Here is an 18,531-nt window from a genome sequence, read left to right as displayed (position 1 = left end):
ATCCTGCCAGAACAAATCCAGTTCACATTATATTTTAATTGAATTAAATCTAACTCAGCTAGATTGGTGTTCTTAATATGCTCTACCAGCAGAGCTGAGTCTGTGAGAACCCTAAAGAGATTTCCAGAAATTCACAGTTCTTCCCAAGGGTACAAAATATCTCTTTCACTTCTATCTTCTGTTAGAAATACTCTACCACAGTATTCTGTGATCTTTCTGGGTTCTGCTTCTTTGGGGCCATTGCCAACTGATATTTGACTTTACTCTCTGACTTGTATTTAATTTTTAGTTTCTCCCTGAAGGGTGCCTAAAAAATTATCTCAATATCAAACTTCATAGATTCAATGCCAACTTTTAATCCATCACTGAACCCAATCTGAATTAGACATCTAACCTCTGATGGGATCATCGAGAAATTGAAGACTTTATATTTGCATAATAATTTTTACATCTCTCACCCTGGAGAAAAGGAACTGGTGTTATCAAGGACTTCTTGTAGATCAGATACTTTAGAGAGAACATTTCAAGTAATGCTTGCATTACTCTGAGAGGCAATAATGTCCATACTTTATCAAAAGAATACAAGTTTAGAAAAATTATTGAACCCAAGAGCACAGTTTACAAATTACAGCAACTGCAATTAGACTTAAGCTGGAGAACCAGAAAGCCAGTGCTCCTACTGTTCAAATATGATATAAACTTTGAGAAAAGACAATTCTGAGAAGATGCAATGCTGCCTCTTTCCTTTCATTATAGCATCTCATTTTTGTTGTTACTGAACACACTTTGACATCTTCTTCCAGAAGATCTAATAACCTAATTTGAATATAAGCCAAGGAATACTAATGAAATGCATGGCTTTTTCCAGCAGTTTTTAAATTGTAATGAGTTAACTACATCCTCAATAAAAGGAACATGTACAAAATTCTAAATTTAGGCATTTTATACTTAGGGTAGGAAATATTTTATTAGTGGAAAAGGAGTGTTCTTGAAATTGAATCATAGAGACATATCATACACTCTATATTTGATAAAAGTAGTGCCAACCCTATCCCCAAATAACTGTACCAATGTAGATGAGTATTCCATTATAGCATGGCTGAGTTTTCTATGCATTAAAATACACACGATATCAGGAAGTCTATCTCAAATGCATTTTAATAATTTAAGTACTTATGCAATTAACTAAATTCATAAAATATTCCCTGAAGCAAAAATTCATATTCAATTCTTCGAAAATGTGTTTGTCTCAGTATGAGTATTACCAGTGCCTCCATTATAAGCTTGAGAGAGTCTCCTTATTGTTAATATAGTTTGGCCTCTAACATTCACAAATTTGATGTAATGTCTTGAGTTTTAACCCTGTTTTTTTTTCTCAAAATTCTCATTTAAGCAGTTCTGCATACATTTAAGAACATATGATTCTATCTTAGATAGACCGTTTCCTCAGCCTGTGTTGATTTTGATCTTAGCATCAGGAAGCCAGGCTCCTATATTCCAGAAAGGGGGTTTTTAACAAAATCATAAAATAGATACAGAACAAGATACTGAATTTTAAAATTATAAATTTATCTTGCTAAACTAAAAATCGAATACCAATTGATAATGATATTATTTATTATTGTCTATAATATTATAGTTTAAAAAGGCATATAAGAGAATTTTCAGGTCAAACTAGAAACATTGATAATTCTAGTATCAAAAGATATCATTCTGAAAGAGAATTACAGTTTTCACTGTGACCAATTACAATTATTATTCCTGGCTGCTTATATAACTTCTGAAAGATGGTTCTTAAAATAAATACTCTACTGGCCAGGCGTGGTGGCTGATGCCTGTAATCCCAGCACTTTGGGAGGCCGAGGCGGGTGGAGCACAAGGTCAAGAGATCAAGACCATCCTGGTCAACATGGTGAAACCCAGTCTCTACTAAAAATACAAAAATTAGCTGGGCATGGTGACGCACACCTGTAGTCCCAGCTTCTCGGCAGGCTGAGGCAGGAGAATTGCTTGAACCCAGGAGGTGGAGGTTGTGGTGAGCTGAGATCGCGCCATTATACTCCAGCCTGGGTAACAAGAGCGAAACTCTGTCTCAGTAAATAAATAAATAAATAAATAAATAAATAAATAAATAAATACTCTACCATGTACATCATTTTTATTATACCCCTCCTATTCTTACTAAAATCTCTATTCTACTTGGCATTGAGTTTTTCAATTCAGTATAAATTTCCACATTATTTGTCCTCTGTGTTAAGTCTTCTGCAAAAAGACTATTTTCTATTTGTTTCTAAAAACCAATAACCAATAAAACCGAAACCCACAAACACCTATTACAGAGTATGAAATATATTGCAACAGATCATTGTTATTCACATTACTCACTACAATGCTTTTTCTTTCCAACTCTATGGCGTAGTTCAGTTTTGATATCCAAATCAGTAATTTTGCTGGTTGTCTTTGAAAATCATTTATATTTAGTTTTGCACCATTTCATTTTTACCCACTTATATTTTCTTTTTCATTTCCTTAATTTACATTTTCAGTCATATTTTCCTTGCAAGGCCAAGGCTGTTAAAAATGATTACTCCCTGTTGTTATTACACTTATATCATTAGATTCAGCTTATGATTTTTAAGACTGTTACATAATAAAAATTGCCTACATTACTTATGAGCAACATAGAAATTTATTTATTGTAATGAAAACTGATATTTAGACTAATCTTTCTACATGTTACAATAGTTTAAGATGTTCTAAATACTTCTGGGTAACATGTCTTTTGCCACAAACCTTTGATTCTGAATCTCATATCAAGTAGGTAGTTTCATTTTTGTTTTGTTTTGTTTTGTTTTGTTTTGTTTTGTTTTGTGATGTAGTCTCACTCTGTTGCCCAGGTTGGAGTACAATGGCAAGATCTCAGCTCACTGCAAACTCCACCTCCCAAGTTCAAGTGATTCTCGTGCCTCAGCCTCCCGAGTAGGTGGGATTACAGGCACCCAACACTGTTCTCAGCTAATTTTTGTATTTTGAGTAGAGACAGGGTTTCGCCATTTTGGCCAGGCTGGTTTTGAAATCCTGACCTCAAGTGATCCACCCGATTGACCTCCCAAAGTGCTGGGATTACAGTCATGAGCCACCATGCCCAGCTGGTATTTTCATGTTTAAACAAATAATAATAGGCCTTGACATTTTTGCAAGACTCTATTTATAAAGCCAACCCTAATATTCTGCAAATAAACCAGCATGGCTCCATCCTGATAAGCCTTTTAAGTAAATCATTTCACAAAAAATATTATTAAATATATTTCAGCAATTGTCTGACCAAAGCCCCACTTAAAGAGGCATAAAAAAGAAAAAAAAACTTTTAATTTTACAATTCTATGTATAAAATAAAATCTAAAAACTCTACCTACTATAAAAATCCATTTCTACTGAGGTAGATTGATTGCATTAAGGTCTCACTTTAATGGTTTCCAGGAATCAAAGTCCTTTGCCCTGTAGCTCTACAGTTCCTTCTCAGGCTGACTCATGGCTACTCCATGAGCTTGCTTTGGCAAGTAATGTTAGCACAAGGCTTGAATGATGATAGCAGAGGGTTGATGATAGCAGAGGCTTGAATTTGACTTGCAGGGTTCTACTTTTTCTTCTTGACCCCGGCCACTATCACAAGAATGTGTTCAGCTAGCCTGCTAGAGTAGTATGAGAGACATGTGAAAGAATGCTCAATTGCCCAGCAAAGAACATCTTAGAACAGAGTGCCCCAAGCCTACCAAACCAACTATGTGCAGATGCATGAGAGAACCCAGCCAGTCTCAATTGAACCTGGCTCAGATCATCAGAGCAAGTCTGTTAGCCCATAAAGCTATGAAAAATATACATTGGCCATTGTAAGCAACTAATTTTTCATATGTTTTTTAATGAAACATTACTGAAGTGATAAATAATTGATACATCTACTCTGCATTTTTTTCATTGCTTTTAAGAAAAAAGGGATTTCTTCATAATTATTATTATGATCAGCATCATTATTATTAAATTTCTACATAATTTATGCCCATGCTCTTGACCTTGGCTATTTGGGATAGGTATGAAGTATTTTTTAGGTAAGATATGTACATTGTTTTTCTAAGACCTAATGCCATTGCACATTTACTAAACTGTAGCAAGTACACTGTAAATGTAACTTTTATGTGCACTGGGAAACCAAAACATTTGTGTGACTCACTTTATTGCAATATTCACTTTATTGCAATGGTCTGGAACCAAATGTGCAATATCTCTGAGGTATGCCTGTACTAAATTCTAAAATGGCATGGTGGGAATGACAAAGCCATAATAAACTACTCTTCTCTTAGAGCAATTTGTTTTTAAGTTTTTTATTATCTAAATAATTCTTCATTTCCTAAGCATTATTATTTACAGTTTTATTTGAAAAGAATTGAGACAATTTATTATGGTCCTAATTTTTTGTGATATTAAATGAGTAACCAGTATATTTCTACTACAAGACTTTCTGCATGCCTTTAGAATTACAGCTTCATATAGTCACTGAAATAGAAGGTCTGTAGTGTTGTTGTTGTTGTTTTTAATTTGCAGGAAAGATTTCACGCTTAAATATTTCACTAAAGAAAAGAAAGAAAAAAAAGAATATCTCATGGACTGTCAAGAGTGAACAAATAGATTGTAGTTATAAGGTTAATGTGTTATTTTATACATTTCCCCAAATCCTGGTAGTGGAGTGACTTAAAGAGTGTGATGTTGTCATAAAGGAACAGTGAACAAAAACAAAGACAAACAACAAATAAGAAAACTCTCACTTTACTTTTTCTCTGAACAGGCTACCTAATTATAACATATGAACACCATCAGAAATGCTTAAAGAAATGCTGGAAGCACTAACAGCTTTTCAAAAATTGCAGAGGAGAAATTCTCATCACCACTCATTATATTCTATTCAATATTTTGTTTTGTTTTGCTCTGAAGAATCAATTCAACAGAGCAAAGAAATGTGAAACCATTGTGAACCCAGCACAGAGTAATCTTTACTCTTCATTGTTCTTAAATAGACACAGTGAACTGATGCGAATTAAGTATATGACTGGGAAAGAATACTTGCAACATATTACAAACATAAGACTCATGTGATTTCAAATCATCAAGAAAACACAACCCAATGGATATACCATGAAAAGATAATTCAAAAGAAAAGATAATATGAATGCCTAATCAGTATGTGTAAGCATTCATTCTAATAGTAATCAGACAAATTTAAAAGAAAAATGTAGTATATTATTTTACTTTAAGAAAGCACACAATTTATCTTGGAGTGTATTGAACAGACTTCAGGAAATGAATGCTGTCCTCAATATAAGAGGTCAAAGCCATTTTGAAAGGAAACATGAAAGTTCATTACAATTAAATGAGCACACTCTATGATTCCAAGATCCCTCTCTCTCTGCTAGAAAAACCTTTCCACTTTCCCACAGGAAGGTATATACATATGAAGGTACAGTTTTAGTCACGTATTGTAATAATAAATAATAAACTAATCTGAATGCCTGGATAAATGACTAAAATTGTCAATGTTCATATTATAGTATTATAGTCACACACACAAAAAAAAAACTGAAGCACATTTCTTGTGCAGCAAAATAGAAAAGATAAATAACATGTACTATTGGGTGAACAAGCAGATTTTGCACTTCAATAGCTGGTAATACAACAGACAGATGTATCCAGAAAAACCAATTGTGTACAGAACATTTAGAAATGCTGGATGAATGGGCCGGGAGCGGCGGCTCAAGCCTGTAATCCCAGCACTTTGGGAGGCCGAGGCGGGTGGATCACGAAGTCAAGAGATTGAGACCATCCTGGTCAACATGGTGAAACCATGTCTCTACTAAAAATACAAAAAAATCAGCTGGGCATGGTGGTGCGTGCCTGTAATCCCAGCTACTCAGGAGGCTGAGACAGGAGAATTGCCTGAACCCAGGAGGCAGAGGTTGCGGTGAGCCAAGATCACGCCATTGCACTCCAGCCTGGGTAACAAGAGCAAAACTCCGTCTCAAAAAAAAAAAAAAAAAAAAAAAAAAAAAAAAAAAAAAAGCTGGATGAATTACTGTAAACCTATGTTTAAATGCAAAACAGGGATCCAAAGAGAGCAAATAAATTCTGCAGAGTGAAAGCAAAAGCAAAACAAAACAAATTAGAAACAAAAGCAAGCAAGTAAGCAAAGAAAACTAAAAAACCACGTAACCAGAGTGGTAAACTTATACAAAAAAATGCAATTTCATAGTTGCGTTTTTGGATATATATAAGCGAAAGACTTGCATTGGGTAGTGTTTTTTTTTTTCTTTCTTAAATTTTTTGACATGCTCATTAGCTTGATTTTATTTTTCGAATGGGGTATCTATCACCTTTACTTTTCCTATGTGTTACAAGCAATTCAGTTACACTCTTTTAGTTATTTAAAAATGTACAAATGAGTTATTTTGACTATACGTCATCCTGTTGTGCATCAAATACTAGGTCTTAGTCATTCTTTCTAACCATTTTTTGTACCCATTATTCATTCCCTCTCCCTCCTGACCCAACTATAATTCCCAGCCTCTGGTAACCTTTCTTCTGCTCTCTGTGTTCATGAGTTCAATTGTTTTGATTTTTAGATCCCACAAATAAGTGAGACCAGGTGATGCTTGTCTTTCTGTGCTTAGCTTATTTTACTTAACACGGTTATCTTCGATTTCATCTGTGTTGTTGCAAATGACAGGAACTCATTCATTTTTATGGATAAATATTACTCCATTTTATATATATCACATTTTCTTCATTCATCTGTTGATGGACACTAGGTTGCTCCCAATGCTTATCTACTGTGAACAGTGCTGCAATGAACATAGGAGTGCAGATATCTCTTTGGTACACTGATTTCCTTTATTTTGGGTATATACCCAGCAATGGGATTGCAGGATCATATGATAGTTCCCAGTGGTCCTCCACATTGATTGTACTAATTTATATTCCCACCAACAATATACAAGGGTCTCCTTTTCTCCACATCCTCACTAGAATTTGTTATTGCCTCTCTTTTGGATATAAGCCATTTTAACTGGGATGAGATAAAGTTCATTGTAGTTTTGATTTGCACTTCTCTGATAATCCAGTGATTTTCAGGACCTTTTCATATGCCTGTTTGCCATTTGCATGTCTTCTTTTGAGAAATGTCTATTTAAATATTTGCCTATTTTTAAAATCAGATTATTAGACTTTTTCCTATAGAGTTGTTTGAGCTCCTTATTTATTCTGGTTATTAATCCTTTACCAGATGGGTTATTTGCCAATATGCTCTCCCATTTTGTGAGTTGTCTCTTCAATTTATTGATAGTTTCTTTTGCTGTGCAGAAGCTTTTTAACTTGATGTGATTCCATTTATCCATTTTTGTTTTGGTTGCCCATGCTTGTGGGGGTATTACTCAAGAAATGTTTGCCAAGACCAATGTCCTGGAGAGTTCCTTTCTTTTCTTTCCTTCTTTTTCTTTTTTTGAGATGGAGTCTCACTCTGTCAGCAGGGTGGAGTACAGTGGTACAATGTCAATTCACTGCAACCTCCACCTCCTGGGTTCAACAGATTCTCCTGCCTCAGCCTCCTTAGTAGCTGGGACTAGAGGGGTATGCACCATGCCCAGCTTATTTTTGTATTTTTAGTAGAGGTGAGATTTCACCATGTTGGCCACAATGATCTCAATCTCTTGACCTCGCGATATGCCCACCTTGACCTCCCAAAGTGCTGGGATTACAGGTGTGAGCCACCGTGCCCTCCCAATATTTTGTTATAGTAATTTATAGCCTGAAGTCTTAGATTTAAGTCTTTAATTCATTTTTATTTGATTGTTGTGTATGGTGAGAGATATGGGCCTATTTTCATCTTCTGCATCTGGATATCCAGTTTTCACAGCAATAATTATTGAAGAGATTGTCTTTTCCCCATTGTATGTTCTCAGCATCTTTGTCAAAAATGAGTTCACTTTAAGTGTGTGGATTTGTTTCTGGGTTCTCTATTCTCTTCCATTGATCTATGTGTCTGTTTTTAATTCAAGTGCCATGTTGTTTCGATTACTATAGCTCCGTAGTATAATTTGAAGTCAGGTAATGTAATTTCTCCAATTTTGTTCTTTATGCTTAGGATATATTTGGATATTAGGGGTCTTTCCTTTGATCCATATTTATAGGATTCTTTTTTCTATTTCTGTGAAAAATGTCATTTTGATAGTGAGCACATTGAATTTGTAGATTTCTCTGGGTAGTATAAACATTTTAACAATATTTATTCTTCCAATCCATGAACAGGAAAATATTTTTCCATTTTTTAGTGTCCCGTTCAATTTCTTTCCTCAGTGTTTTCTTGTTTTCGTTATAAAGACTTTTCAATTCTTTGGTTAAGTGAATTCCTAGGTATTTAATTTCATGTGTGGCTGTTGTAAATGGGATCATCTTTTTTATGTCTTTTTCAGATTGTTCACTATCGGCAAAAAAAAATGCTATTAATTTTTGTAGGTTGATTTTGCATCATGTCACTTTACTGAATTTATCAGTTCTACCAGTTTTGATGTGAGGATTATTTTGCTTTTTTCAAATATAAGATCATGTCATCTACAAACAAGAATAATTTAACTTCTTCCTTTGAAACCTGGAGGACCTTTGTTTTTTTTTTTGTTTGTTTTGTTTTGTTTTTTCCATATCTGATGGCTCTAGCTAGGACTTCCAGTACTATGTTGAATAGCAGTCATGAGAGTGGGCATCTTTTCCATCTTTAAGATCTTAGAGAAAATGCTTTCAGTATTTTCCCATTCAGTATGCTAGCTATAGGTTTGTTATATATGGCTTTTATTATGTTGAAGTATGTTTCTTCTATATCTAATTTTTAAAGAGATTTTATCATGAAGGGATGTTGAATTTTATCACATGCTTTATCAGCATCAGTTGAAATGATCATATGATTTGTATCCTTCATTCTGTTAATATGATATATCACATTGATTGAATTGTATCTTGAACCATCCTTGAATCCCAGGCATAAATCACACTTGGTTATGATTAATGACTTTTCTAATGTGTTGTTGAACTTTGTTTGTTAGTATTTTGTTCAGGATTTTTTCATCAATAGTCATTAGAGATATTGGCCTGCAGTTTTCTTTCTTTGCTATGCATTTGTGTGGTTTTGACATCAAGGTAATACTAGCCTTGTAAAATTAGTTTGGAAGTTATGCCTCTTCATCTAGATTTTTGGAGTTTGAGTAGTATTGGTATTAGTTCTTCTTTAAATATTTGATAGAATTCAGCAGTGAAGCCATCAGGTCCCATGATTTTCTTTGCTGGGAGACTTATTATGGCTTCTATATCATTACTTGCCATTAATCTGTCCAAGTTTTTGACTTCTTCCTGGTTCAATCTTGATAGGTTGCATGTGTCTAGGAATTTGTCCATTTTTCTTCCTGGATTTTCCAATTTACTGGCATATAGTTGCTCATGGTAGCTATTAGTGATTCTTTGAATTTCTGCTGTAATGTTTCCCTTCTTCATTTCTGATTTTATTTGTATCTTCTTTTTTTCTTAGTCTGGTTAAAGATTTCTCAATTTTGTTTAGCTTTTCTAAAAATTGACTTTTTGTTTCATCGAACTTTGTGCTGTTTTTTTTTTCTTTAAATTTCACTTATTTCTGCTCTTTTTTTTAATTTTTTTTCTTCTACTAATTTTGGGTTTGGTTTGCTCCTGCATTTCCAGTATTTTTAGAATGCATAATTACATTGTTTATTTGAAGTTTTTCTACTTTTTTGATGTAGGCACTTATAGCTATAAACTTCAACTTCCATCTGAGCACTGCTTTTGCTATATACCATAAGTTTTGGCATATGTGTTTTCCTTCTCAATTGTTTCAAGAAATTTTTCAATTTGCATCTTAATTTCTTCACTGACTCCTTGGTCATTTTGAAGCACATTGTTTAATTTCCATACATTTGTATAGCTTCCAAAAATTCCCTAGTTATTAATTTCTAGTTTTATTCCATTGTGGTCAGAGAAAGTGGGGGGTATTATTTCAATTTTTAGAATGTTTTAAGACTTATTTTGTCACCTATCATATCCTTGAGAATGATCTATCCTTGAGAATAATCCATGTGCTAAGGAAAAGAATATGTATGCTGCAGTTCTTGGAAAAAAATGTCTTGTAAATGTCTATTAGATCCATTTAGTCTATAGTGCAGATTCAGTCTGGTATTTCCTTGATGATTTTCTGCCTGGAAGATCTGTCCAGTGCTGAAAGTGGGGAAGTGGGGTGTTGAAATGTCCAGTTAAAATGTGTCAGAGCCTATCTCTCTCTTTACTTCTAATAATAGTTACTTTATATATCTGGGTACCCCAGCATTAATTTATATATATATATATATATATATATATATATATATATATATATAAGTTATATATATATATGTTATATATATATAAAGTTATATATATATAACTTTTAAATTTACATATATTTTATTTATATATATAAATATATATATATTTAAAATCATGTACAGCCAACATATGCCAGTTGCATATCCTCCTGCTGAATATGCCTGCTTATCATATTGTATAGAGTCCCTTGTTATCTCTTATAGGTTTTGTCTTAAATCTTTTTTGTCTGATGCAAATATAACTACTCCTGCTCATTTTTTGTTTCTGTTGCCATAGAATATCGTTTTTCCATTCTTTTATTTTCAGTCTATGTGTGTCTTTATAGGAGACGTGTGTTTCTTACAGGCAATAGATCAATGGGTCTTGTTTTTGAAATCCATTTAGAATCTTTATATCTTTTGATTGGACAGTTTAGTCTGTTTTCACTTAATGTTATCACTGATAAGTAAGCAATTACTCCTACTATTTTGTTATTTGTTTTCTGGTTGTTCTATGGTCTTCTCTTCATTTTCTCTTTCCATTCTATCTTTCTTTTTTGAAGGTGATCATCTGTGGTGATACAATTTACTTTCTTGCTTTTTTTTTTTTTTTGCGTATTTTCTGGTTTGAGGTTACCATGAGGCTTGTAAATACTATCTTTTAAACCATTATTTTAACCTGATAACATTGTTTGCATAAACAAACAAACAAAAAGAAAACGAATAAAAATGCTACACCTTAACTTTATAATTTTTTATTGATATGCTAAGCTTTACATTTTTCTTGTCTTTTCGTATCTTATGGTACTATGTCCTGAAAAGTTGCAGATTTAATTTTGATTCATTCATTGTTTAGCATTTCTACTTAGGATAAAGGTAGTTTACACATCACAGTTAAATAATATTCTGTTTTTCTGTGTACTTACTATTCCCAGTGAGTTCTAACTTTCAGGTTATTGCTTCTTTTGCATTTAAATCCTTTTCTTGTCCTACCATAAATACGCCCTTTAGCATTTCTCGTAGGACAGGTCTTGTGTTGAATGAAATCCTTCGGCTTTTGTTTTTTTATGAAAGTCTTTATTTCTCCTTCATGTTTTAAGGATATTTTCAACAATTATACTATTCTAGGTTAAAAGTATTTTTTTTCTTCAGCACTTAAATATGTATGCCACTCTCGCCTGGCCTGTAAGATTTCCACTGAAGAGTCTGCTGCCAGGCAGATTGGAATTCCATTGTATGGTATTCATTTCTTTTCTCTTGCTGCTTTTAGAATCTTTTTTTAAAAATTCCTGATCTTTAAGAGTTTGATTGTTAAATGCCTTAATGTAGTGTTCTTTGAGTTAAATATGTTTGGTGTTCTATAACCTTCTTGTACTTGGAATTGGTATCTTTCTCTAGGTTTGAGAAGTTTTCTCTTATTATCTCTTTAATAAACTTACTACCTCTGTCTCTTTATCTTTACTTTAAGGCCAGTAACTCAGATTTGTCCTTTTGAGGCTACTTTCTAAATCCTCTAGGCATGTCTCATTGTTTTTTATTTGTTTCCTTTTGCCTTCACTGACTATATATATTCAAATAGCCTGTCTTGCAGCTCACAGATTCTTCTGCATGATCAGTTCTTCTAGTAAAGGACTCATACTTTTTTCAGTATGCCAGTTGCATTTTTTCAGCTACAGAATTTCTGTTTGACCCTTTTAAATTATTTTAATTTCTTTGTTAAATCTATGATAGAATTCTGAATTCTTTCTGTGTGTTATATTGAGTTATTTTGAGTTTTCTCAATAAAGCTATTTTGAATTCTCTGTCTGAAAAATCACATATCTCTGTTTCTCCAGGTTTGGTTCCTCGTGTCTTATTTAGTTTATTTGGCGAGGTTGTATTTTTCTGATTGGTGTTGAGGTTTGTAGATATTCTTTGATGTCTGAGCATTGAAGAGTGATGTATTTAATGCAGTCTTCATTATCTGGGCTTCCTTGTACCCATTCTTGTTTGGGTCAGTTTTCCAGATATTTGAAAGAACATGGGTGTTGTAATATAAGCTATTTATCCGCTTTAGGGTCACCCCACACCCAGCAATGCTGTGGTTCTTGCATACTTGTAGAGTACTACTTTGATGGTCTTGGACAAGATCCAAGAGAATTATCTGAATTATCAAGTGGAGACTTGCTCTCTTCTCTTACTTTGTCCCAAGCAAGCAAAGTCTCTCTCTATATATTCTGAGCCACCTAAATCTGAGAGTGGAGTGAGACAAGCACCCCTGTGGCCACCATCAATATGACTGTGCTTGGTCAGATCTGAAGCAAACACAGCACTGGGTCTTGCCCATGGCTTGCTGTAACCATTCCCTGGTTACTGCATATGAGCTCAGCCTATTCTCAAAAATAAATAACAAAATGGAAAAATGCCACCTTGAGTGAGATTCAGCAGAATAATATACAACACAAAATAAAAATTTTATTACAATTACAATAGCTACAATTATAAAAAGAATGGCAGAAACAATGGATAACACCTAAAAAGTGCTAATGGAAAATAATTATCAACTTAGAATTGTACTCCTAGCAAAGCTATTTTTCCAAAATAAGACATTTTCAGATAAACTAAATTGAGTGTTTTCCACCAACACGTCTTCTGTAAAGGATGAACTTCAGGAAGAAGGATAATATGGCAAAATGAGCATTAGTGACACAAGAAAAAAATGGTTCTTCTTGCACCATGGTTACCAACAAAAATACTGGTAAATATTTAAGTAAATGTAAACAAATATCAACTATATAAAACGGTAATAGTAATGTTTAATTCCATAAGAAAACATAATCTAGAAACAAAGTGCCAGAATACAATAATTTGGTTTTTTGGACAGATATAATTAGAACTAAGAATGCTAAGTTCTTATGATATTTGAGAAGAAAGTAAAAATATTGATTAAAATTAGAATGTGGTTAAATGTAACTATTATTTTTAATCATAATGACTCAAACTAGCAATTGTATATAATTTTAACTTACTAGAGGTAAGCAAATAAAAATTTTTAAAAACTCAATTTAAGGGAAAAAAACAGGTAGGAGAAAAACAAGATGCTTTGAAAAAGATAAATAAAAAGCACAATATAAAATGATAAGGAAAAATCAAATACGTATAATCTAAATAAATGTAAATGGATTGAACTTTTCAGATAATGTAACAAGCATCCATATCTGCTATAATCACCATGTTTGTATTTGTATGGTACAAATTTACAATGTAAGGAAATGAAAGGTTTGAATTTTAAGGTTGGAAAATTATATTTCAGATGAATACCAAATAAGAGAAAGCATGTCTAAAAAATAGACTTTGTAAGCCAAAGGGCAGTATTAGGAAAAAATTCCATATACTAGGAGACATGTGTGTGTGTGTGTGTGTGTGTGTATAAAGTGTATATAAGTATATATATGAAATAATATAGAGATAATAAAAATATGTAAAATAATAATTATAAACTAGCATTCGCTTAATAAAATAGCTTCAAAGTATTAGAAGCAAAAATTATAAGAATTTATTAATCTATGCAGAAAACTATTATATATTTTCTCTTTCAGTAATTGATAGATCAGTTAGTCAGATAAATAGTAAGGTTGTGGAACATTTGAACAACATATGGACAAAGTTTTATTCAATAATCATATCTAGAGGAATATATAATTCATGACTTAACTATAGTTTCGTAAGATGTTGCCAATGGAGGAAGCTGGGTAAAGGCAACAAGGTATCACTCAGTACTATTTCTTATAACTTCATGTTGATTTATAATGATCTCAAAAAAGAAAGAAATTACACATGTGGTTTGCCTTTTGGGCTCACATTATATTATCTATAAATTATAATTATTTAAAAATAAATTATGTATAATGATCCATCAAAATTGATCTGTATCTATATTTACTTCTTTAATTACACTCAGGTACTTCATAATGATGATACTGTCAAAGAACTGCACATGCAAAGGTGGTCCCATAAGATTATAACATGGTGTTTTTACTGTACCTTTTCTGTGTTTAGATACACAAATATTTACTATTGTATTGCAATTGCCTACAGTATCCAATACAGTATACTGCTATATAGTTTTGTAGCCCAGGTGTGTAGTCGGCTGTATTGTCTAGGTTTGTGTAAGTACGCTTCTTGATGTTAGCAACTCAATGACATTGCCTAAGGACATATTTCTGAAAAAAATATTCCTATCATTAACTAATGTATGCCTATATTGGAGAAAGGTTGGGTTCCAGAGGCTGCTCTTACTTTGTAGGCCAAATAGAAATATACCTACCCTTTAAGACATTCAATAAAATGCCCTTCCCCTATTTACAGATGCGCATTTCCTTGTTGAACTTCTCTCAAAATAGAACAATGTGTTATGTGCTAAAGTATCTAATGCGAGAAGTACTCTTTATCATCCCATAGGTGTTCCAAAGAACTGCTTAATACCTTATTGCTTTACCACTCATTTTCATTGGCAGAATTGAACCTTTAACATGTACAATCATACGTTCTTTAGTAAAATTTCCTATTGGTAGCATTTTCAGCTTGCCTATCTTTTAACTTCTTGAACTTCCTCAGAATTAACATCTTACAAATAAGTTTCTAACTTTGGTGATAATCCTTTAGGCACACACTCAAAAATGTTGTTATTTAATTAATCGCTTTTCTCATCCCTTGATGATTATTGTTGACTAAATTATTTATAGGTTGCATCATTTGCTTTATATGTTTTTCAGACTAGTTCTTCCTCTGATAATTTTTCCCATAAACACAGGCAACATATGTGATTTTTCTCATTCCTTTGGGCTTTTAAATGATCTTGACTTCTGTTTTCATTTTAGCTGCACTACAGAACTTATTAGCACTTTCAACCTTCTCATGGTTTTTCATATTTTTCGAACATGATGGGTTTAAATTATTCATAAAGCACCTCTACACCAAGGACAAAATGAGCACACAGTAAGATTAGAAGCAGTGCAATAAAGGAGACAAAGATGACAGCATACAAATTATAAGGCATTCGATAGCAGGCAGAGGTAATATTTCTTCTCAGGAAAGAATCTTCTTTCATAGCTGTGAAAATTCAAAATTTGAAATTTATAATATAGGAGGAGCTTATACAACCAATTTCATTAATCTGGTAACTAATTTTCTGATAGCATTAAAATGAATTTCTATATCATTACTAACTTTGATTAATTTTTGTTCATCGTCTGTTATTTAGAATGATGGCTAACTAAGAATATGGACCGGATTACTGTTTTTTTGTTTTGCTTTGTTTTGTTTTTTGGTAAAAACACTTAAGTTGACCAGGCTTGGTTACTCACACCTGTAATACCAGCAGTTTGGGAGGCCAAGGTGGGCAGATCACCTGAGGACAGGAATTTGAGACCAGCCTGGCCAACACGGTGAATTCCCATCTCCACAAAAATACAAAAATTAGCCAGGTGTGGTAGTGGCACATGACTGTAATCCCAGCTGCTCAGGAGGCTGAGGCAGGAGAATTGCTTAAACCTGGGAGATGGAGGTTGCAGTGAGCCAAGATTGTGCCACTGCACTCCAGCATGGGCAACAGAACAAGACTCTGTCCCTTCCCCAACAAAGAACTAAAATAATGATAATAATAATAAAAATAATAAAACAACTGGAGTTCATCCTTTAAATCAGTTTTAGGAAATAAGAGTTAATTTTATTTAAAAATCTCTTCTGTCTTCATACAGTTTCAAAAATGATAGAGTTGGCAAATATGATAATTAACCTCAAATATATAAATATCAAAGATATGTGATAAGTATGAAATATCATGGAGATATTTACCTCCTTACTTTGTTCATTACGTGAATCTATAAGGGTACTGGCCTGTAAGGCAGTGAACTAGAATTCTTGAGTGCATAGTACAAGGGTGGTTGTTTATCTTTTCTGCAATCTTCAATTTTCACGATGTGAATCCCCTAAATATTTAAAATAACAGCAACCATGCAACAATAATGGCAACAGCAGCAACAGCAATAATAATAATTTAAACACCCAATAGTGAGACTTGGCTGAGCTGTCTTTGCAGTGCTCCAGCATCTCCTTATTCTTCAGAATAAGGGATTTTTATTACCATCATGAGAGCTGCTTTATGGAATATATCTGATTATATTTTCACAGTCCCAATACCCTTAGTTTTCCAAACTTTACCTGTGAAAGCAAATAGAGCTAATCCTACAATCTAGATGCTGGATTTCACAAGTATGCCTGTTCACTTGAAATGTTAAGACATGTTGCTTAAATGTTCTTGTCATCTTATTTATCAAGAAATGTGCCATATTTGCAATTATTCATTTTCACTTATTCTAAGTATATAAATTGATACTATTTCCTGACATATATTATATTATAAATCCCACCTGCCCCCAAGCTAAGCAGAGCACACTCAAGCTTTCCACTACAGGAAAAAAATACATAAGACAATGGAATTCAGACTAAATCATCCCAGTTCAGCAGCTGAAATGATATTCATCAATTGTTACTGCTTGAAGCACCGGTAAAGTGTCACCATACTTCACTTAAATTAATTACTTTTGATGTCTAGCTTTACTTTTGCCAAGTATTTTAACAAAAGTCTGCCCCTTTAAATTTCTAAATTACATTTTAATTAATTTAATTTTTTTAACTTATGTCATTACAAGTTACAAAACTAATCGTACAGGAAATAATGAAAGATAGTCTAAGAAAGTGAAAACCACCTTTAATATATTCAAATAGACGTCTTATAACATTTTGTTAAACATGTTCCCAAAATGTTCTAAGAACACAAAAACACATATACCTATATTCATAAAATGTATGAGATTGTTTTATGCATGCTATTTTGAAACTTGATTTTTCAAATAAGATTATATTACTAATATTTTTCCAAATTAATCAATAGGAATAAAACCTATGTCTTAATCTACAGGTTTATAATTTTTATATTATTAGTACCTCTTTATATTTTTCACAAATATAATTTACACTGAAATGAACTTCCATTACATTTGTCTTTTGACTATTTCTTCAAGAAAGTTCCAGAATTGAAATTACCATATGCTAAGCAGAAGTATCTCAGACTTTCTTCAAATCAGGGTTTATCAAGAGTGAGCATCATTATTGTTCTTTTCTCATCTAGAGTTTGATATTAGTTTCTCATTATCATGATAATTTGCATTCTTTGATTTCTAGAATCAAATGGTTAAACCATTATTTTTGTCCAACTGAATTAAATTTCATTTTATTTTGTTCAAGTTTGCATGGCAATTTATAAATGATGCTCATATTTTAAGATATCGTTTCTTTTATCGTTTCTTATATATACATGTACATATATATCTTTGTCATTATTTATCAGAATGTATTAGTTATATATTACCTATTTTAATATTTTATAAAGTATCTAATTATATAATAAATTATAATTGATTGATCTGATATGTGTATACTTAAGTATGTTTGGAGTTAAACATTTTTATTTATTAGTTGAACATTTATTACTTTGTTTTGAAACGTTTATATCATATGCCAATATCTTATATTGAATTATAAGATGTGTTATAACATTTGTAAGATATGTTATAATCAATTTATACCCAATTCTCTCTTGTTCTTTTTGTTTTTAGTAAAAATTTGGACAGACATAATCTATCATCACCATTCATCATTTAGTTTTCATGTTATCATGCTTGTTCTTTGTAGTTTCTTCATGGTTTCTGGATTTAGAGCAATGATTTAATTCAAACATCAATAATAATAATCCTTTCTTTAGTCAAAATTGTGTTCATGATAGATAGCTTTAATTTTTAGAATATTTAAGTACTTAAAATATTTCAGTATAATGTTTTAAATATTGTCTTGATTACTGAGTTTTCTGGCATCCCTTCTAATTGCACAAAAGAGGTCAGTGAGGCACTTGCCTCATTCAGTTCATCCTACACCAGCCCTGGATTTGAAAGATCTCCCCTCTCAAAGTTATAAAATTAATTACTTATGGGTTTTAAAATAACTCTTATATTTTTACATTTAGTTATCTAAGGGCATCTGGAATCCTGGGACA

The sequence above is a fragment of the Saimiri boliviensis genome, chromosome 4 (assembly GCF_048565385.1).
Source record: "Saimiri boliviensis isolate mSaiBol1 chromosome 4, mSaiBol1.pri, whole genome shotgun sequence".
Lineage (NCBI taxonomy): Eukaryota > Metazoa > Chordata > Mammalia > Primates > Cebidae > Saimiri > Saimiri boliviensis.
This window is presented reverse-complemented; position numbering follows the sequence as displayed.